Here is a 22,858-nt window from a genome sequence, read left to right as displayed (position 1 = left end):
CCAGAATAAAAAAAAAAAAATTAGAATGACAAACCATGTACCAAAGGGCCGATGTTTAATAAAATTAATAAATTTACTGCTCCATCAAGGATATTCTTAAGTGAAATTAGTATTTAAAGAATTTAAGTGTGTAACAGTAAAGAATACAATGACTCTAAGTAGAGTTTGGTGCCACCGCCTTGTTCATGGTAATGTTCACTTTTACCCACCATTACTTTTGCACATTAGTGCAAATGTCAACAAGCGAAGAGAGGTAAAGAACTTCTTGGTATTATCGTCAAAATAATTTCGATTGCACAAATTCCTGGAAGAATCTTAAGAACCTCCATAGACTAGCTAAGCCTTTACTGATCTAGTTAACTTTTCGTCTTACTGTGGAAACTGAGTCTCTGTTGAGAGAAAACAAGTGATTCTTCCAGAAGCACACAGAAGGAGGACTCAAACAGCCTCTTAGGTCAGAGGTCAAAGCTCTGCACATTTCTTAATACCAGGCTAGTTGGTCAGTAATACAGAACTGGAAGAGACTAAGGGAGAAGGGCATTTCTTGGGGAAATACATCTATTGAAAATCTCTACCTGTAACACTTGCTGTGTGGGCATATGCATATTGGTTAGGGTCCTGGTAGAAAATAGAACTTAACTCAAATTGTTCAAATTAAAAAAAAAATTAAGTAAAGAAACTACTTGGAGACTTCTAGGCAGTGGAGTTATTGAATGCTGAGACACCAAGAGAATGACAACAAAGGTGAGCCCTTACCGACCTTGGGCAGAAGGGTCAAGTAATATAACAGTGTCAACAAGTTCACTGAGACCTGGGGTGACAGAGGAGCTGCAGGGGGAACTATAGTGACTCATCCGCTGCCAGAGACACGAAGCTGAGCAGAGAGGCACAAGGACAGAGATATGTGGGTACTCTCTCTTTCTCCCTTCTGATCTCCTGCCAGTGCCTTCCATGGCAAGTACTTTGCAGAGGGAACCAGTGTGATGGAATCCTCAGGAATCAGACCTTTGAGGAGAGGGCAGGACAGAGGACAGCAGAGAATGGAGCTGGGTGCATCACTGATCCTCATTCACCAACTCGGTCAACCATTCCCATCGAAATGAAAAATCTCAACCTGAAGATATACCCCTCTCCCTCCATTCCCCACCCTTCATTGTGTCCAGTCATGCCAGCCACCAGTTCTGGTACAGCGTGGTCCACCAGTGTTAGAAGGGTGATGGCTAAAAGGACAATTATCACCAAATTCTGACTTCAAGGGATTAAGTATTCAAAAGGGAAGCCAAAGAAATTGCACCTTGCTTAATGACAAAGTTTAATGCCCTTTGAGTTTTTCTGCTTGGGTAAGGAGGGCTGGGAGAAGTGGGTGTATAAGTCTAATCTCTAATCAAGGTTGTGATAAAGAATAGGGGAGGAAGATCTAAGACCCAGAGAACCGAGAGCCTACTCAAAGGCACTGGGACACAAATGGCACCACGTAAACATTCACTGTAAGGTCCTCCATGACAGGATCCTGTCCTCAAAGGAACTACGGCTTTGTCAGGTCTTGTCTCTGGCTATATTAAACCTCAGAATAATTACTGTCCCTTCCACAATGTCTTCGTGACTCTTACAGATTCACAGTGTGACGAGATGGTGTTATGCATAAGGAAACTTTATTAAGAAGCAAAAGAAGAGGAGCAAGAAAAGGGAGTTGGAAACAGAATAGAGAACTTAGGGCAAGACTTGAAGGGTCTTTTTTTCCCCTTTGTAAAATAATGTTATTCAGAAAGGTAGAACTTTTGGAAGAGAAAGTTTAAAAAGGAATGAAAGGATGACATCAAGCTCTGCATAGAATTTCCAGTTAAGATGGGAAACGTTCCCTCCTCCTTCCCCACACTATGAAATGTAGAGCCAGGAGTCTGAGAGTACTCAGCCTAAGCTGCTGAGACCCTCACATTCCCAGCAGCTTTACAGCCTTGGAGCATGAACTGCAAACTTGTCCGTATGAATGAGCAGCTTCTGGGTTTCTGGAATCCCTAGACAGGAAGTAATAACAGAGACCCTGGGGAGAGCACCCCATTTCAGAATGCAGAACAAGGTAGAGCTGAAACAGCTGGTCTTCAGCTCAATGACTCCATTTGGAGTTGGTCCCAAAGAATGGAACCAAGCCTGATCCTGTTTACTTAATGCCTCCTGCATACGTTTTACCCTATATTTCCTCTCATTCTCACATTTATGAGATGCTATCAATAATATTTCTACTTATACACTCTATTGTGGACTGGTAAACTGAGGCTGGGGGGTGGGTAAATAGCATTGCCAAAGTTACATAGTTCAGGTAATGTAGGGATGGAACCCACAGCTGTCTGACTTCAGAGGCTAGTTTGGAAGAAAGCAACAACCTAGCATCAAGACACTGAAAGTGGCTGTGGCTCTAGATCTTTGTAAAGCCGTCATCCTCTAACAAACATGTCATGAGAGGATGATCTAGGCTTAGGAAGAAAAATAAAAATTAGTAAGTGCTGGAATCACCCCTGTTTAAATTAGTGTCAGAGAGGCCAACCCCCTCAGAAAAGCTATAAAGCATTGTGGTTAAAACTGCAGATTATTTTGGTTTGAATCCTGGCTCTACCACTTACTGTGTGACCTTAGGCAGGATACATACCTCACTGAGCCTCAGTTGTCTCATCTGTAAAATGGGATACTAATCATGGCCTAATCACAGAGTTGCCATCAGGATTAAATGTGTTAATACTTGGAAAAAGCTTAGAAGAGTGCCAGATGGCAGGTGCTCATGAACGTGGCTACAGTTAAAGTCAACCAAGTCCAACTTCTGCATCTCTCCAGGTTGCCTGGTCATACTTGACTGCACTTCAAATGTAGATCCACAGTGTATTAGAAACAAATTACTAATCCTGCAAGGGATTTAGAGACCATCTGGGGCCATCTCGACATCCTGCACCTAAGACTAAAGAGGCGTAACTAAGATCACTGAGCAAGTGGTTGGAAGAACTTGGACTTAGAACTGAGAAATAAGTTGCTGCCACCATAACTGCCACGTTTGAGCACCTGCTGTGTGCCAAGCACTGCACACACACACCACTCCACTAGATTTTTAAAACAGCCCTGCTAAGCATTTATTATTGATCCTTTTTTACAGAAGGAAATTGAGGTTTAGGGAGACTATGTCTTGCACAAGATTGCATAATTAATAATAAAAACGCCCAGAATTTGACCAACGCCCATGATTGTCCCATTTGGTACACGTTTATTTTATTGGATTTATGTACACATAAGCTCAAATATCATGTGTGACCTTAAAAGTAAAAGTGTAGTAGAAATATAACACTTTGGAAAATTCCAAACTTTATCTGAAAAAAAATTAGTTATATTTTAATCAACACATATTCATAGACACACAATTTTCAGTCTCCTTAAAATTTTAGTTATAAACATGAAAATTATTTCAGGGAGAAAGAGAACAGGAATGGGAATGAAAGACAATGAAAATAGAAATCTTGTGTAATTCCTGATACACATCAGGAAAATCCTTAAAATAGCTATTCCCTGTTCTAGTTTCAAAGTAAAGCATCAAAGGCAAATCAAAGTGCATGTTATACACAAAGTAGATGTTCCATTTTAAAAGCACTATCAGCCTTTGGGAACAATTGCTTTAAAATATCTTTTTGTTAGAGCTTTTCAACAATCCTTTTGTAGAGATTCTATTTATGCCCATAATCTTATTGTCTCCTTCACTGTGATTTTTATCCAGATTTCTTATACAGATTTTGGGGGCTCTATGTGATTGGTGGAAACAGAAATTAGAGGATATTTATATATTAAGGTGTGTGTATGAGAGAGAGACAGAGCCTCAGATTTGAGACATCAAAGGAAACTGTGTGAAGTCCAAATAGAAATCCACATAAAGGACTCTGTGCTTAGGTTCAAATTTTGGCATCTTGCAGAAATAAGAATCTTGTCTGTTGACTTCACGTGGATAATGTGGTATTTTCTTTAAAGTCCACGGGGCTTCTCTTTTTCATCCTGAGACCAAATCAGTCCCACTGCAGGCATTTTCCACCATCAACAATGACAATAGACGAGATTCTCACTTTGGTTCAGACTGTGGGGATGATGCTAGAAAATGCAAGTCACACTGCGGCTGGTGCGGCTCCTCAGGTTTCGGGAAGGCGGGAGAAAACAACTTTCAGGGCTATCAGTCTCCTTTTGCAGGCTGCAAGTAGACTTGGCTGCTCTCTGGCTCCCAGCTTTCTGCAGAATCCACAGGTGCCTTAAGGAATTAGGTGGGAGGGGGGTGAACTAATTTCAATGGTCTTTGAAAAATCTATTCTTTAGCTGTCAAACATGTTAAAATTGAGTCTCCCTAAAGTACTTCTAAAGCTAAAAGCCGAGCTGGGGAGTTCCATTTAGATTGCTTGCTTTGAGAACACAACACATGAACCCGTCTGGGGTAATTTCATTGCCTCATGTCAGTTTGTACTTTTGTGTTGAGGTCCTTGGAGAGAATCTCCAAATTTTGAAAAAGATATTTTTTCAAAGGTAGCAGGCAAGGGAAGTGAAGGTCTTTCCTTAAAATCTCATTCATCCTTTCTCACCTCCAGAAGACAACTTGAATCCAATTTTTAGCATTTTCTCTAAGGTACCAGTGTTTGGCAGTGACACGGAGCTTTCCCCTATGGGTTCTTCATAAAGTATCAGAGATGGAGGTACAGAAAAGTAGAAGGTGCTCACACTGGGATGTCACACCATCCAAGAGGCCCTGGGCAGTGGTGGTCAGCATCTCTTTCTCTAGGGTTGCTCCTCATGAAGCCCATGTCACTCTATCTACGCTGGGAGACCAGAGGATGTCTTCACTTTCTCTAAGAACTTGCTCAGTGAAGCCATTTCCTTGTCCATCTCTTGGCACTAAGTCGGAGAGCTTTGTGGAATACTTGGAAGTGCTGGTGTCCTTCCTTTCTTCCCTCAGGTTGGCTACAGAAGCCTACCCCAGGCAAGCTGTATCTTCCATCTTTAAGATAGAGACTTCCTTCCCTTTGCAGGTCATCCATGGCTAAAGCCCTTAGTAAAGCAGAGACTCCAGATAGACCCATGAGGTTGCAGGCTGTTCATTGCTGGAGGGACTGGGAGTCTTTCTGTAGCTTTAATGTTACCCATTAAACCCCCTTTGCAGGTTGACTTATCACTGAGACTCATGATCAAAGGACAGTGGGTAGGTCTCTTCCTTAAAGACCAGTCCAGGGAAGCTAGAGATCAGGTCCCACACCTGTTTCCTAAAGTTCTGTCCCTTTAGCTTGAGATGTTCGGCTGTTATCCCAGGACTCTTCCAAACCAAATTCAATTTTAAATCTTATTCATCCATTAAAACATCTTCCTTTCCTTTTTATTTAATGACATCTCCTAATGGCTCAATGGCTCTCCCCTTTCTACCTGAGACTTCATTAACAATGAGCTTGCTGAGGCCTGAAATCATGGAATTCAAAGATCATGAAATGCAGTTAGAAGCACATAATCTTGGCAAGGTCTGGAACCAGAGAGCTCATGTAGCCTAAGCCCAAGATACATGCTGTTATTATTTATTAATTGGGTGGCTTTTTAATCCTTGAAGATATTTGAAATTTTAGAATAGAGAAAAGATTGATATGGTAAGTTCATAGAATGAAATATTATATGGAAATTGGAAAATTTTTATCACATGATTAATCTCAAAAATGCCATTGGGTAAAAAGAAAGTTATGAAAGAGATACAGATCAATGCATTTATATAAAAGTTGAGCATACACAAAATAACATGTTCATGGCAAAATCATAAGTGGTAAAAGTATTAATTCATAGATGATGTTATGAGTTGAATTTCAACCTGCTAAAATTCATAGGTTAAAGTCCTTACCCCCAGTTCCTCAAAATGGGACCTTATTTGGAAATAGGGTCACTGCAGATGTAATTAGATAACTTGAGGTCATGCTGGAGTAGGATGGACTCCTAATTCAATATGATTGGTGTCTTCACCCCTTTTGGGGAAACTTGGATACACACACAGACACACACACACACACACACACACACAGAAACACACATACGCAGAATGTCATGTTAAGTTGTAGTATTGCTGCTCAAGCCAAGAACTGTCAGACACTGGAGAGAGGCCTGGAACAGATCTTTCCCTAGCACCTTCAGAGGGAGCATATAGCCCTGTCAACACCTCCGACAGCTTCCAGCTTTCAGAACTGTGTGATAATATATTTCTTTTGTTTAAGCCACTTATTTTGTGGTGCTTTGATACGACAATCCAGGAAACAAATACAGGTGGTATACACAGGCACTTCAGGATAACAGGTGCCCCTGGGGAGAGAGGGAAGGAAATGGGATTGAGGCGGTGTATATGAGACTAATTTCATCAATAAGTAGACTTGCAGTATATACGGTAAAATGTCACTAGTTAAATCTAGGTAGTGATTGTTCAGCTGTTTGTTTTATTATTCTCTGTACTTTTCTTAATATATAAAAAAAATCCCAAAATGAATCAAAAAGACATTCAAAGGAGTATATGAACACACGTCTGTCCGGCATGGCAATATTGTGTCTGCTGCTGATTCTAAAGCTGCAATCAACCTGAAGCCCTGCCTGACTTTGGTTTTAAAGGAACAGCCTCCTGGGTCACAGACTGAAGATGCTAGAAATCAATCCAGACTGGGTATACAGAGGAACCCACATAGTGGGCATAGACAGATTTATTTTTGGAAATAGCCTCCTTATTCACTTGTCTCATCCTTTAAAGTTTTGTTATAATTGTGGCTGTATCACTCATCCAGCTTTGGGGTTGAGATGTAAGGTCAGATTCTTACCAATCAGAGGAGAGGATTCTTATGGAAAGTACTGTCTCTGAAGCTAATGCTCTTACAATACCTTCTCCAGAGAGAGCTTTCGGGGCAGTGGATGATGTGATTTGATCTATTAATTCTCAACCTGGAGAGACTCAAGAATTCATACTGACATCTGCTGGACCCTTTGAATACTTCCTGGCCTGAGTGAGAACCAGGGATTCTGGAGCAAGAGAATACCCAACAGCCCTCTTAGGAGCCTTCTGACCTGGGGCGGGTCTGGCAGCATGCTGAGCTCTGCAACTTGAAATCAAATTTAAGATCTTTTGCCCACTGCACACATTTAGCATAATACATCCATGGCAGAATGAGGCAGGACATCTAGGGTATAATTAACAATCACTATTCTATGACAGTCTCAGCAACACAAATGCCAATTTGCTTGTCAAATTCCAAAGAGAGAGGAAGGGACCATGTGATAACCATGCAAAACAAAGCCCTTGTTTTCAGGGCGCAACTCGGCAACTGCTCTGTCCTTTGTGAAGCAGAAAAGAAAATCTGGTCGGGTCCTGGTTCATTTGGCCCTAAATGCAAGTTAACTGCTTAAACATCTCTTCAGAGTCGAATTCCAATCCTACTTGGTTCTCTGGACCTTTGGTGGTAGTGGTGGCAGTTTGTGTGTAAAAATGTAATACAGAGCCACGAACCAAAAGGAGCAGTTCAGATGGACACCAAGTTTCTTTGCTTGAAGCTGGATGCCTGTTCACAGAGGTCTAGCAGCCATTTGACTTTTGTGGCTTAATAAAAATAAGAAAGTGAATTATTACTTAGTAACTGCAGTTGGTTTGGCAAGAAACATTTTTCTTGGAGTGGGATTATCTTTAAAATAATTCAAAGTATTCCATTGTGGTATAAATAGTAAAAGCTATTTCTAGAGTTAATCATGGAATTACATATTTTTTTTCTCCTAGAAAGGAACTATTGATCATGGCATGAATATTGACATTTTTATCTCTTCTACCCTATACTCTCCCAATACAAGTAGAAGTGTATGATTTGAATTGAAATTGGACTTTTAAGCAACTTTCACTTCTATTTGTCCATTGTTAGATGAAAGTTCTAAGATTCTTCCCGGACAGAAAAAGGGATGGGGGAGGAGATAAGCATTTACTGAAGTGCTGGGCAGTTTACATGCACAATTTTATTCTCACAGATATAATGATGCTTATTTTATAGATGAGAAACTTTTGTCTCAAAGAGGTTAAATATTTTTTCCCAAATTTTATGACTGGTAAGCAGCAGATCCAGGATAGAAACTCAGTTTTATCTGACTCCAAAGTTTATGATTTTTGCCTTACATAATACTGTCTACATTTGGTTATAATTATAGGATATATCCTGCCTTCCCTAGACACAGGATAGTGACTGCAGATGGCATCTGGGTCCATCTACCTTCTGTGCTCTTGACTGGGATCTTTAAAAGACAGTAGCAGAATGCAGCTGAGAAGCACTCTCAAGATGAATTGTATGATATAATTTATTCATCCTGTAAATGTTTATCCAGTATCTTTTCTCAATGCCATAAGACAGAAGGCACTTATAGACATTATCTAGATTCAGATGCCAACTATAATCAGCCACTTTCCATTTAACCTAAGACTATTACTTACCATCTCTGCACTCAATCTGCCAAATGAGAAACATACCCAGCTAACATGGTTGTTGTTAGAATTAGAAATAGTATATGGGATGTATCTAGCACAGAGCCTCACACAGTGAAGTTACAAAACAAAATGCTTGTTATTCTTGCTTTTATTGTTTGCACATTTCTCTACACTGATGTTGTAGAGGCCATAATAAATCTGGGGGCAGATAAATACAAGAATAAGGAACTTCCCCTGGCTTTGAGAAATACACATCCAGTCCTGGAGTCAGACATATAAACTCTAAGGATGATAGAATTAGAGATTCCATGACTGAGGCAAGGGCAAACTGCTCTGGGATCATTGCAAATAGTTTATTATGAGTTGGCTTATGCATAATTTTACATAGGAGATACAAATAATGAACTAAGTATACTGGTACTTACTGCTTCCCCCAATGCCTCGTGAGGGTAAGGCCCTAAGCCAGAAATCTCTGGGCCAAAGATGGAAATTAGATTTGATTTCATGTCAACTCTGCTGATAGTGATTTCCTCCAGGTCTCAATTGGTGGGAATTCTGATAGAAGCAAGAAAAATATGCTCACACTATGGAAGCCATGTATCAAAGAGGTCAAGGGTGTGGCTTCTAAAGCAAAACTTCTCTGTTGCTTGCTTAAACTTAGAGAAGTTTCTCAGGTTCTTTGTGCTTTTGTGCCATTATCATAGAGTTATTAGGATTATGTGAGTTAATTCAATAAAAGCTGAGAACAGTACCAAATTTAGCTTTCAATATAATTTTATTGTCATTATTAATTATATATATATACTATGTATAGCATAAATATAATTAGTATATATATGCTATATACAGTATATATTTGTATCTGTGAGTGTGTGTGTGTGTGTGTGTGTGTGTGTGTGTATAAATCTCTGCCAGTAGTAAGGAGTCAAGAGAAGTTTAAGAAAAAGTACTCATATTTGTTCCTAAGATATTTTTTCCTGGTTCTTATACAAACTATTTTTCTGGCATATTCTGAGTTTTAGTTTCAGTGTTTTGGTTTAAGTCCTTCTGTGCCCCTTCTAGACCCATTTTTGGCCTTAGCTCTTACCTTAGACTGATATGCAATAGCAGCAACTCATTCTTTCTGCAGTTGCTCAGATTTGGTCTTCAAAGTACACAATAACACAATCTTGACCACAAAAACTCCATGAACTTTGTTTTTATTGTTCCCACTATCTGATAACCTATTTAGACACCTATTTTGAATTAGACACTTAATATACATCATTTATTGTATTTCTAATAATCTGACAAAGCATATATTTATAAATGAGGAAGTGGAGACCATGGGAATTTGAATAGTCACTTGCGAATAAAAGATCTGGAAGATAAAATGTACTATTTTTTATTTCAAATTTTGAGCTTCTTTCTTTCTTAGCATATGAAGTATTCTGGGGCCTATTATCAGCATTTGGTTCTCACACAGGTAAGTTATGAAACTTTGCAGTGCTTGTGCCAAATAATATTGGGAAAGATTGTGAATTAACAAGAAAATGGGTAGAACTCATCAAAAGGAAATGGTCAATTAAAAATCAAGTGCACTCAAAGATATATAGTCAAATCTACTTCTATATGCTATGTAGTTATGGGACTAAGGTTGGACTAGTCTTTGTTAGCAGAATCGGGGTGAGGAAGATTCAGAATAGCAGAGAAGGCATGGCAGGATATTCGTCATGGTATGAACAGTGGGATTGGGCCCCAGGAAGAGGACAATCAGAATTACCCAGCCTGAAACAGGCAAGTAAGACTATCTAATTATTGGAGCGCAGGACAGGGCTTTCATATTTTTGGGTCCCAGTTCCTCAGAAAGTATCCGGGAGAGAGGAAAAGAGACAAATGGTAGCTAAACCTCCTCTTGGGAATTTCATCTTGCAGGACACATTTCCTAGAGTTTCTGACAGACAAAAGGTCCTCTGGTTGACTCCTGCTGAAAACAGTGAATACATTTTACATCTTGTTAAAGGGTTTAGTAGGCTGGCAAGAGAATAAGATGTCATGAACCAGGTGAGAGTAGAAACCTGAGAAGGGCTATCAGCACGAGGGCATTTGCTAAGCCAGATGAAAAACAGCTGTGGTTTTCAGGGCCCTGACTGCTACCATGGAGTTAATACAAAGTCCAAAACCAGCTGAGGGTGGAGAGTATAAAGAGAAGCCCCAGCAAAAAGTTGGGGCTCTAAAGGATTTCACCCTCAGTGTAAGGGTGAGCTAGAAACAAATCCCAACATCTGACCCAAAAGGCTGCAAGGAAAACTGCCAATCTTGTCTCTTGGTGCCAAGAGAGGGAAATTGTGCCACAAGATGGCCCTCCCGTGAATGTTCAGTCTGGATTCATGTTAGCTGAGTGATCAAAAAAAGAAACTAGAAAACAAAACAAAACAAAACAAAAACTGCAGGCCAAGTATTTTGATTAAAGTAGCACTTTAATCAGGTAAGAATACAATTCTTTATGGGGGGGGGACTATTTCAAAGGCCTCCAAGCATTTCCACAGATAGAAGTTTCAAAACATATAAACTCAGTCCAAAACACCTATGAGAAATGAAAGGAAATAAAATATCTGAGAAAGAAGTGAAAGAAAAATTTAGAACTAGGCCTATATTGAATATAGATATCCATCTCATCAGATTCAGACTATAAATAAGAATATTTAATTTTTGGAGAAATAAAAGGAGGAGTCATAAGATTTTTTTTTTTTAAAGAGAGAGAGAGAGAATTTTTAATATTTATTTTTTAGTTATCGGCGGACACAACATCTTTGTTTGTATGTGGTGCTGAGGATCGAACCCCGGGCCACACTCATGCCAGGCAAGCGCGCTACCGCTTGAGTCACATCCCCAGCCCCCAGTCGTAAGATTTGAGAAGAGCAAGCCCATTAAAAATGACCAAATGGGCTTAAAACGAAGCAATAAAATTAACTCTTAAAGTAAAATAGTTGTGAGTTTAATAGGCATTTTAGAAGTAGACTAGAAACAGCTGAATGGTGAATGATGAACTAGAAGACATAGTTAAAGGAATCATACAGCCTTGAGTCTTGTGGCTGATGTGGAAGAGAGGATAAGAAAAATTGAATACAGTCAGTAGGTTCTGGAATTCCAGAAGAGGAGGAAGAAAGAACTAAGAAGAGAACATGTTTGAAGATGAAAGAGCTCGCCAGGTATGGTGGCACACGCCTGTAATCCCAGTGGCTCGGGAGGCTGATGCAGGAGGATCATTAGTTCAAAGCCAGCCTCAGCAAAACTGAGGGGCTAAGCAACTCAGTGAGACCCTGTCTCTAAATAAAATACAAAATAGGGCTGGGGATGTGGCTCAGGGGTCGGGTGACCCTGAGTTTAATCCCCAGTATCTCCTCTCTTGAAAAAAAGATGTAAGAGTTCATTGACTTCAAACATTTGTGAAGTTTATCATTTCTCCATCCAGAAATTAATGATTTCCCCCAGCAAAATGAGGGGAAAGAAACCCCTACGTATAGACATATTTAAAAAACTGCAGCACATTAAAGACAAAGACCAGATCCTGAAAGTGGACAGAGAAGAAAAGAACTAGGTTGCTTTAAGAGAAATGATCATTGGGACAATAATTGGTTTCTCAAAAGAAAAACTGGAAGCTCTAAGTGAAAAGATGCTTTCAATGTACTGTGTATCAATTCTCTTTTGTTGTCATAATAAATTATTACAAATTTAGCAGCTTAAAACAACACAAATATACTGTAGTTCTGTGGGTAATAACTCCAGATGGGCTTAGCTGGTTTCTCTGCTCTGAGTTTCACAAAGCTGAAACTTGTTAGGAGAATCTATTTTCAAGCTCATTGAGGTTGATAGCATAATCCAGTTTCTTGCATTTGTAGGACTGAGGTTCTTGTTTCTTCTTCTGGTTGTTGGCTGACACAGCTCTCAGGTCCTAGAGGCTTCTCTGGTCCTTCCACGTGGGTCTCTGTAACTCAGAGCCAGTAATAGGATCTCAAATTCTTCTTATGTTTAGAAATCTTTCAGACTTCCCCCTTCCTGCAGCCCTTTTCTTCCTCTTCCATGCATATCTCTGACTGAAGGTGGAGATAGTTCTTTGCTTTTGCAGGCTTGTGTGGAGGGGCTAGGGTTGTGGCTCAGTGGTAGAGCACTTGCCTAGCGTGTGAGAGGCCTCGGGTTCAATTCTCAGCACTGCATATACATGAATAAATATACAAATAAAGGTCATCAACAACTAAAATACAATATTAAAATAAAAGCTTGTGTGGAGTCTAACCTATAGTCTCATAGTAAATATAAGACATGCCCTTTTGATTCAGAAGAATCTTCACATGATTAATGAGCAGATGAGATATTCCAGTACTAATAGAAGATGGGATAAAAGAGAAAAGACCACTGCTCTCCAGTGAAGCATCCTCTGATGTTCTTCAAAGCTCAGTTTGATAAATTTAAGGCTGTTTATAAGCATTTTTAGGCACATTTATATTATTAAGAGTAGAAAAGGGAAATGACACAATTTTACCTTTTATTCCATCCAAATAAGGCCCAAAGCAGCATGTTGTCAACTTTTCATCAAATTGAAAAGTTGAGTTTCAAATCAACATAAGATGTTTTATCCATCTACAACTAAAAAATATTTTTTTAAAAATGTAAGATGTTTTATGAGTTAGTTCAGCTAAATCCATAGGATGAAGGGAAGAGCCATGTAATAAGCATAATATGTCCAGAGAATTTCTTGATTTTTTTTTCAACCAAGAGAAGTTTGAGATATCTCCATTTTTATATCAGTGATACGGGATTTTGGAATATGTAGAATAAGCATAATTAATGAGATTACACAAGAACAGATAAGAGGCAGGGTTTTTTTCATGTCTCCACTGGAATAAAGGGAAGCCCCTTACCAGCCTCTATTCTGGGCACATTTATTGTGAAAGGAAAGTTCAGGATTGGATACAGCTTTGATGACAAATGGCACAGTCAGTCGTTCATAGGGAGTGTGCCCAAGAAAGGATGTGGATAACAGTCATCAAGGAAGCATTGAAATAGACAAAGGCATCCGTGGATTCATATACTTCCAGATGTTCCTGAAGAGGTAGAGGAAGCATTTTGCATTCTCCAAATCAGTTATTGACTCACATTTTAAATTACAAGTCAAAGGGACACGTCACACTTGTGCTCATCTTTAATCAGGACTAGAACTCAAAACAATAGATGACATGATGTGATCTCAAAAAAGTTGCTTTGCAAGTTATTGAATATTTGAATGGCATGAACACACACCAGAATAGAAACTTTTCTAGATGCCTTAGGAATTTTACTGGCTTTCAGGGGCCTTGTAAGAATTTTTCAGAGCATGTATTGTTTCGCATAGTTAATTAAACATAGACTTACCAGTAAAATAATCATTTATGGATGGATCACTAAATTATACAGGGAGCGAGCTAAGAAAGTCAAGTAGAACTTTTCTTAAATGAGTAGACGTCAGAAGGAAGGTTAATATTTCCCCATATAATTCATCTATATAAAATCTCATGTCCAAAATAGAAGGTATCTGATTAAGTTCAACCGTTTGTATAAGAGTACATTATGATAATGATATCCAAAATTAGTAAGTAATGGAATGCTCCAGCACACATAGCAGATAGGAATTTTGTGGAAAAGGTCTCAAAAGAAATGTATAATTTTATTCATACATTTAAGAAGTTCCAATTTTAATCTCTTCACACAATTGTTCCCCAATCTCTTCACACAATTGTTCAAGTTAGTTTAGGAAAGGAAGATTTTATGATTGGGTCAAAGAATGCAGGTGGGAAGACACTCAGAGAGGAAGGGTTTTATGCTACATCAGAGTCTCTGTTAATCAATGTAGTGAAATATACACGCTGTGGCCTTCAGTTTTCATTTCTTTGTATAAGTTTGATATCAATTATTATTTTTCTACCTTCTGAGAAACTTCCTTTTGCTTTTATTTCAGCATACATTTGTCATTACTGAATTCTTCCCATTTTTGTGTGTTTGAGAAAGTTTTTCTTATAGGACACAGAATTTTTGTTGACTGTTTTTTTGTTTCTTTCTCCCACACTTTATTTTTCCTCCACTGTCTTCTGGATAAAATTGTTTTCAATTAAAAGTCTGCTGCTATTCTTATCTTGCTTCTCTGTATAAAATGTTTCTTTTATCTCTGATGACTTAAAACTTTTTTTCTTTGTCATTTGTTTTGAGCAATCATATTATGATATGCCTTGATTTAGTTTTCGTCATTATTATTGTTATTTGGGTTTTATCAGCTTCTGGGGTCTGTTTATTGTTTTAATCAAATTTGGAAATTTTGGCCTTTCTTTCTTCAAACACTTTTTTTCTGGTTCACTCCCTGTCTTCTTTAAAAATCCCAATAGCTTGCATATTGGTCTGCCTAAAAATTTCCACAGTTTACTCAGACTCTTTATTCAGTTTTTGTTAAAATTAGAGTTGTGTTCTGGGTAATTTCTATTATTTTCTACTGCAATATCTAATCTGTTCCTAGTGTCATTCAATATATTCTTATCTTAGATTTTTATCTCTAGATGTTCAAATTGAGTAGTTTAAAAATACATGTATTCACATGCTCTGTATTTCCTCTTTTTTATGTGTTTTTTCTTCTTAAATATATATGTTTATAGAACCATTTTACTATCCTTCCATACTAATTCTATCATCTGTGCCATTTTGGAATAAGCTTCTATTGATTTTTTTTTTTAAAATTATGAGTCCTAGTTTTATGCTTCTTTGAGCACCAGATTATTGTTCATTGGATGTAAGACATTGTGAATTTTACTTTTTGGATACAGGATTTTTATTTTTATTTATTTATTTATTAGTCTACCTATAATTGTTTCTAAATTTTATGCTACAATGTAGTTCAGTTATTTGAAAATAATTTGGTCTTTCTAGGATTGCTTATAACTTTTTTGGGAAGAACCCAATTAACCTTTAGTTTGTGGACACATTTTTTCCCACTACTGAGACAATGCTTTTTTTAGTAGTCTATCCTTGTATCTTATGAATTATGAGATTATTTCCATTCTGTCTGGTGGGAACAGAAGACTCCTCACTCTGTGGAAGCACTAGACATTTTTACTCTAATGCTTTTGAGTAGTTCTTTCCCCAGTTCTGAGTAGTTTCTGTATGTGCTCATATTGATCAATATGCAACTAAAAACTTGAGAGGGACCTGCTAATCTCCAGAAATCCTTCTCTGCACAACCCTCTCCTCTTGATAATCGGTCTGTCCTTTGAATTCTAGTTGCCTCTGTGTCTCACACGCTCAACTCCATCTTCTCAATTCAGGGGGACTAGCAGCCTTTGGCTGCATTCCATCTCCTTGTATCATGGCCTGGAAACAGTCACCAGGTAATAATAAAGAACAATCAAGAGTCTCACTCGCTCCTCTTCTCTCAGAGAACTTTTATTATCTCACATTGATTGATGTCCAGTGTTTGAAAACAACTGATGTATATGTTTAGTTCAAATTTTTACTTACTTTAGATGAAATCAAGTCTAGTCCCTGTTACTACTTCTTGGCCCAAACCAGAAAGTACCTTTCCATTAATTACAGAATTCAGCTATTCATCAACTATAAGGAAAATTATGTAGTCAGAAAATCCTTTCTTGCTGCTGTTATGTATCTTTCAATACATAATAAAACACCGCTGATATCTTTTGGGTGATGACCGTGGAATGGACTCAATTGCTCCATTTAAATTAATACGATTCTTATGTATTAAGGATCATTAATCTTTTCATGTTGGAAATAGATTCAAGAATCCAAAAATCAAGATGTCAGAAGTGAGAAGTCTCTAAAATATCAGATAATTTTGAAAACAAGTGATTTGAGATATCAACCATACTTGAGCCTGTGAGGAGAGTTTTGTCTTCAGTCACCCAGAAGAAACAATACTGCAGAGATAGGAGTTACTAAGATATCAAGAAATTAAGTAAGTACTTTATGCTCCAAGCTATTTGTTGTTCATACCAGCATTGGCTGGTTACCCAATTACTCAAGGTCTGTCCATGTGACAATTTAGTTACTCACGGCTTTTAGCACAATACTATAACCTCAGCCTTCTGAAGTAGTTATGGAAGCTTTTACACTATGGCAGGGGTTTTTTATATATATATATATATATATATATATATATATATATATATATATATATATATATATATATAGCTTTAGTTTCTTGAAAAAAATGCTGTTTGGAAAGTAAGAATTACCATAAATACCTACACTACCAATCTCAAATTGGTACAGAAAATGTGACATCTGTTATTCATACAGAGAAATACAGGGTAATCTGTGATTTTTATATTTTTGCATTCATTTGAATCTGAATTCCTTATAATAAAATATCCCAATTAACTAGCAGTCACTGCTTGTGACACAATGATATGATACTCAGTATGTCAACAATTTCATCTTCAAAGGCATATATATTTCATTAGCAGTTATTATTTTATCAGCAAAGTAATTTTTTTTCCTTCCAGATGCTCATGCAGAATATTCAGTTATACTTTTTGATTGAACACTTTGATTAAATCTTTGTTTATTGTATATTAAAGTAACCTATTAAATGTTCTACTAGTCACAGTTAGGAGATAGCATGGCTTTCCCTGTATATTCTGAGTCTCCTTTTGAGGCATGAATCTTTTCCTAATCTGTAATCAAATGACCAAGGCCTCCTAACTATCACTAGGTAATTATAGTGTAATGCTTTCAACTTCTCCATATTTTGGAGGCCTTTTGTCCTTCCTTAGGAGTGATATGTTTTGTTTCTTCTCCATCTGTGGCTTATTAGAATTCCTGGTATCTTTTGGACTTTATTTCCTTTTGTTCAAAGACTCTTGTGGAAATTCTTCCTATAACAAGTAAAGAAGAGGACCTCACTGTGTAAAGAAAATGGTTTGCACTGGATAAATGACATTATATTCTTTTTTAAAATATTGCTTTTTATGGCACTGGGGAGGAAACCCAAGGCCTTGTGCATGGCAGGCAAATGTTCTATCACGGAGCTCTCCCCAACCCAATATCATCTTTTGAGCAGCATCCCACATGACATCCTCTTGTCTATTTCTTTTGTTCATGTCTTTTTTTGTTAAGCTCCATGGAAATCAAAGTATTGCCTATAATTTAAGATTTGTGAATTTTCCAGGAATATGCTTATAAGTATTCCACACTATTAATCAGGAGGTCCTCTATCAACCTGACCTGATTCCATGGCAATGTCAGACTTGATTCCATGGCAAGTTTCAGTACAGGAGAGATCACGTTTACCTGGAAGCTTGCATTACATACCTCCTGCACCTCTTCTGTCTCTCTAGGACTCTTCCAGATTGAATTAGACCGTTTAGGTCAGAGCTGCTGGGATGAATGTTTCCAGGGCACTGTGGCTTGGTTAAGCGGTACTCCCCAAGGTCATCATACACTACATTCTTAGACCGGGTTATTCTCACATTCTCCAGAGCCAAATTGTTGATGATCAGCGCTCATGAACTTTTACAAATCATCATGGCGTGTTTATATAATTAATCAATCTTGTGGAATTCTTTGAGAGGAATGGTCTTTAGATTTTCAGCAGTAGCTTTTTCATTGTTCTGAAATCCTTCACCAGAGACACATATATCACAGCTTTCCATGAGCTGGAAGTCCTTTAGATCAGAGAAAAGGACCAGATGTCTTTGCATTTCCAGGGAGGTTTGGGCTTGTGTTCCTGTGGTGGTCTTCATCTCTGACAGCCACAATTCCCTCCAAGTGCTCAGGCCAAAAGCCTAGAATTAATACTTGATTCTTCATTTCTCTCACGGCCTAGGGCTAGTTCACGAGCAACATACTTATCTCTAAGTTCCCTTTAAACATTCACCTTAGTTTTGGGGAGTGTGAGTTTTCTTTACTACAGAGAGTCTTTAATATGGAGTCCTAGGAGCTTTGACCCCAGCCTGAGTGTTCATCTCCCATGTGGGGTCACACCTTAGTCCCCAAGGGCTGTGCCTAGGGGCTCTATGCTGCTGTTGGTGTCTCTCTATGCTGTTGGATTTTTAAAGAAATTAATTTGACACACTTGTCTTAAAATAGGCCCTGTCGATTTACATCTAATATAACCATCCTTGTCTACCCCCTTATTTTGTACTTTGGATGTGTCTTATCTTTACTTACTTCTTCTCTTTCATTTTCCTTGTTTTAAAAACTGAGCACTTCCCTCTCATTGTATTTTTAAATCTTTACTTAACTTCTTTTCTTTTGATGGTTATATCAAAAGAAATATATCATGCATAATTAGCTTATCAAAGTCAAAACTTAAACAATATATTTACCACCTTTCCAAACATTACCAGGGCCTTAGACTATCTTACTTTCAATCAATTCTTGCCAGAGAACTGCTATTGTTTGATATTGTTTGATTTATCCTTGTTTGTTTTTGTAACCCATATAACATTATTATTTTATCTTACATAGTCAAAATCTGTTTAGATTCACATATTCACTAACTTCTCTGCTCATTATTGATTGCTTCTTCAGTCATTCCACCTTAGATAATTTCCTGAAATTTTTGTTCAAGTCTATCAGAATACACATAAAAGGATGTGTGTAGCACATAATAGTATCTCTATAACCTCCAACCCTGGAGAAAACCCAAGTGTCCATTCAAGACTATAAAGGATAAATATTTCATTATATTCCTTCAGTGAAAAATCTATAAAACAGTGAAAAACGAGTGAATTGTAGCTCTGCGGAAAAAATGAATAAATCTATCAAAAGAATGCTGAACAAAAGAAGTCACAGAATACAGGTAGCATGATTGCATTTACATAAAGATCAAAATTGTAAAAACGAGTAACATGTTGTTTGAAGAAACAATAATACATAGTAAAATGATAACAAAAACAAAAAGTGACAAATATAAAATTCAGGATGATTGGCCTGCTGAGGGGGAAGGAAAGGGGCTGGCATCTGAGAAGGGCACGTAGGACACGTGTAATTGTAATTGTTATGGTTGAGATGTGGTGTCCCCCAAAAGCTCATGTGTGAGACAATGCAAGAAGGTTTGGAGGAGAAATATTTGGGTCATAGCCTTAACCTAATCAGTGAATTAATCCCTGATGGATTAACTGAGTGGTAAATGGAGGCAGGTGGGGTGTGGCTGGAGTTAGTGTTTCATTTGGGGCGTGGCTATGGGGTATATATTTGTATCTGGTGAGTGGCCTCTCTCTCTCTCTCCTCTCTCTCTCTCTCTCTCTCTCTCTCTCTCTCTCTCTCTCTGGTTTCTGATCATCCTGTGAGCGGCTTCTCTCCGCCATACCCTTCCACCCTGATGTTCTGCGTCACCTGGAGCCCTAAGGACTGAAGCCTGCCATCTGTGGATTGAGACCTCTTAAATCTTAAGTCCCCCAAATAAATTTTCCTCCTCTATAATTTTGCTGGTAGGGTCTTTAAGCCAGCACAGTAAAAAAGCTGACTAAAACCAGGTTTTTTTCCTTAAATTTAGTGAGTATGAGGATGTTTGTTCTGTGCTCACACATTGTGGCAAAAGTGTTCCATCTGTTTTCCCCTCTGTGACTACTCAAAGTTAGTCAAGGCCATATGGCTGGTTTAAGCCAATGGACCATGGGCAGGATTGGGGTGTGTGTGTGTGTGCGCGTGCGCGTGCACATACTCACACACCGTTACTTCTGGACCAAAGGATTAAAAGGTTGACGTGTGACCCTCCCACTGACTCTTTCCCTTCTGTAGCTTCAGGTTGACTTGGAGGAGCCAAAAGATTGCAGCAGCCTGGATCTCCAGACCACTGCAAGGGGAGGAGTTCTACAAGGAAGGTGTTAGCTGATGCTGCACAGGTGAGGAATCCGCATTTGTTGGGTTGAACTAATGGAATTTTGGGGTTCCTTTTTATTGTAATATAACCTACACTTCCTGGACTAATACATACACATATATATTTTTACATATATATTTTTATATAAAATATACAAATATATTTTACAAAATATTCTGTTTCATTTTCTTAATATTTAATAAAGTCAGTTTAGAAGGCCCCCATTCAAAATTTCAAACAAATGCAAACTGATAAAAGAAAAGCGCCACCCAGGACTTGAATGTAAGTTGGTCTTACTTTCAAACTCTTCTAGCTGGGAAGGTAATGAAAATTAATATGCTGATCTACTGATGTCTTGTAGGATCCAGAGAAGAGTGATTTGGGCAGAGATAAGTGGGTGGGCATTCATTAGAATCAGCGGGATGGGGCCGAGCCAAAGGATGGCCCTGCTAACTTTGGCCTGCTCTATCTACATCATTATTGAACTTGGCCACAATGGGTAGGTCTAGCTGCCCAGTGGGTTTAAACGTTCCTTGGGATTATGGTCCTTCTTGCATCTTCTTGCCATCTTCCTACTGGTACCAGGCTGGCAAGATATCTGAAGGTACTTGTTGCACTGAGTTCAGAAAACTCACCTTTCCTCTTCAGCTGAAGTTCTTGACAGCTACTATATCCGTCCTGTCCTCTCCCACCTGGACCTGTACCTTTGGCCTGGGTCCCTGCCAAACAAGACCCAGGGGACACAGTTTTCTAAGAAAAGCTGACTTCTCCAGCAGGGGGGATTTGCCAGCCGATGGGATGTCATGCGAGACAGATTGCAGACGCTTCGCCTCTGTGGCCATCAGAATCAGAAATGCTTGCCTGCCAATCAGCATTACAGTGAAGAGCTGTGACATGACAGTTGTCTGACTTGTGTTAATACGTTCTAATCTTGCAAACTAATTTTGTTCCCCCACTTGGCCATCCCCGCATTGTGTTCATCCTGCCAGGGCTGGCACCATCCATCAATCTTAGTTAGTGGCCTGCTCCTTCTACCCCACAGCTGAGAGTGTCTCTGGTCCCACTGAGATGCATGTAACCCCCTCAACAAAGCTTCCTTTGCAGTCAGCTCTGTTAGAATGTGGTCATCTGGTTCAGAACAAAGATGCATGTCCTTGTCTATGGGGGCTGACAAGATGGCCATTGTCTAGCAATGCTTTTTAGAATGGCTTTTATGGGGGAAGAAAATTCCCCATGGTGCAAGAGAAGCATTGTGGGCTTGGCTGTCATTGAACCAGTGAAACACGTCAAATTTGTTAGAGTCGATCTCACTGACCTCTCATTGGGCTTAGCTTCCACTTCTGGATGTAGAGGTCTGGACCACATGATCTTCAAGGTATTTCTTTCCTCTCAAATGTGTTTCGGCCAGTCTGTCACTCAAATGCCATTGAGACTCATGTGCTTGGTTATAGCAATTTTTTTACTTCCCTCTAGGTTACTATTTAAACATTTTAGTGGGGGGTCTTATATGGTATACAAACCCCTTGGGAATCTGATGAAAGGTATTTTTCTCCGTAGAAAAATGCGCTAACATAGAACTTGAGCTTAAAACATCCTGAGGTTTGAAACATCTAAAGCCCATTCATGGTCTCTTGGTGAGAAAGTCATTTTGATTTGTGTCTTGATTTTATTTCTTATCCTGGCATTTACCTTAGTTTTAAACTTGTAAGCTCTCCTAAATACATTTTTGCATTTATCCCCCAATGGAAACATATCCCATGTTCATGATCAGAAAAAAAAATATCTTTAAAATAATCATATTACTCAAAAGGATCCATAGATTCAGTGCAATAATCATCAAAATTACCAATGTCTCTCTTTACAGAAATAAAATAAAAGAGTCCTAAATTCATATGGAACCACAAGAGACCCAGAAAAATAATAGTGGAAAAAATGGAAAGAAAGTTCCACTAGATATTCATGTTGCTTACAGCGAGATTTGCCCATGATCACATTGACCACCTTCCCCTCTTCCTTCATCTTTTTGTTTCTTCTTCTCTTCCCTCACTTTCTTCCTCTTTCATATCTGTCTTCTCCTTCTCCTCCCTCTCTTCCTTCTTCTTCTTTTTTTCTTTCTCTTTTTCTGAAACATTTGAAAATAAGTTGCAGAGATCATTTAATAATTTTCAAATGCAGGGGGCCTATAACATGAAGTGGAGATGTTAACTGTCTTTGGAAAGTCCTATGTAAAGGTCTGGATGCCCTTTGGGGTGACTCTACCCTCAGAACCTGGTTTCCCCTGGTCCCTCCATCATGGAACGGGGACATTCATTGCACATGGGTAAGGTCACACCCGTCCAATGCTGACTGCACACCTCCTAGACCGAGAACCTTATGTCGGAGGCCAGGTCTCTCTGGACATGTACGAAACATGTTCTCTTCCCTTCATTTTTCATGGTCTCCTGGGATGATAAGATGAGGACACATAGCTGCAATGGAAAGCAGATGGGACTAGTGTCCCAGACATGGATGAGGTGCTGAGCAGAGAAGAA

Source organism: Marmota flaviventris, chromosome 9 (genome assembly GCF_047511675.1).
Source record: "Marmota flaviventris isolate mMarFla1 chromosome 9, mMarFla1.hap1, whole genome shotgun sequence".
Taxonomy (NCBI): domain Eukaryota; kingdom Metazoa; phylum Chordata; class Mammalia; order Rodentia; family Sciuridae; genus Marmota; species Marmota flaviventris.
The sequence above is the reverse complement of the archived record's forward strand: the minus strand, read 5'-3'. Positions refer to the sequence as shown.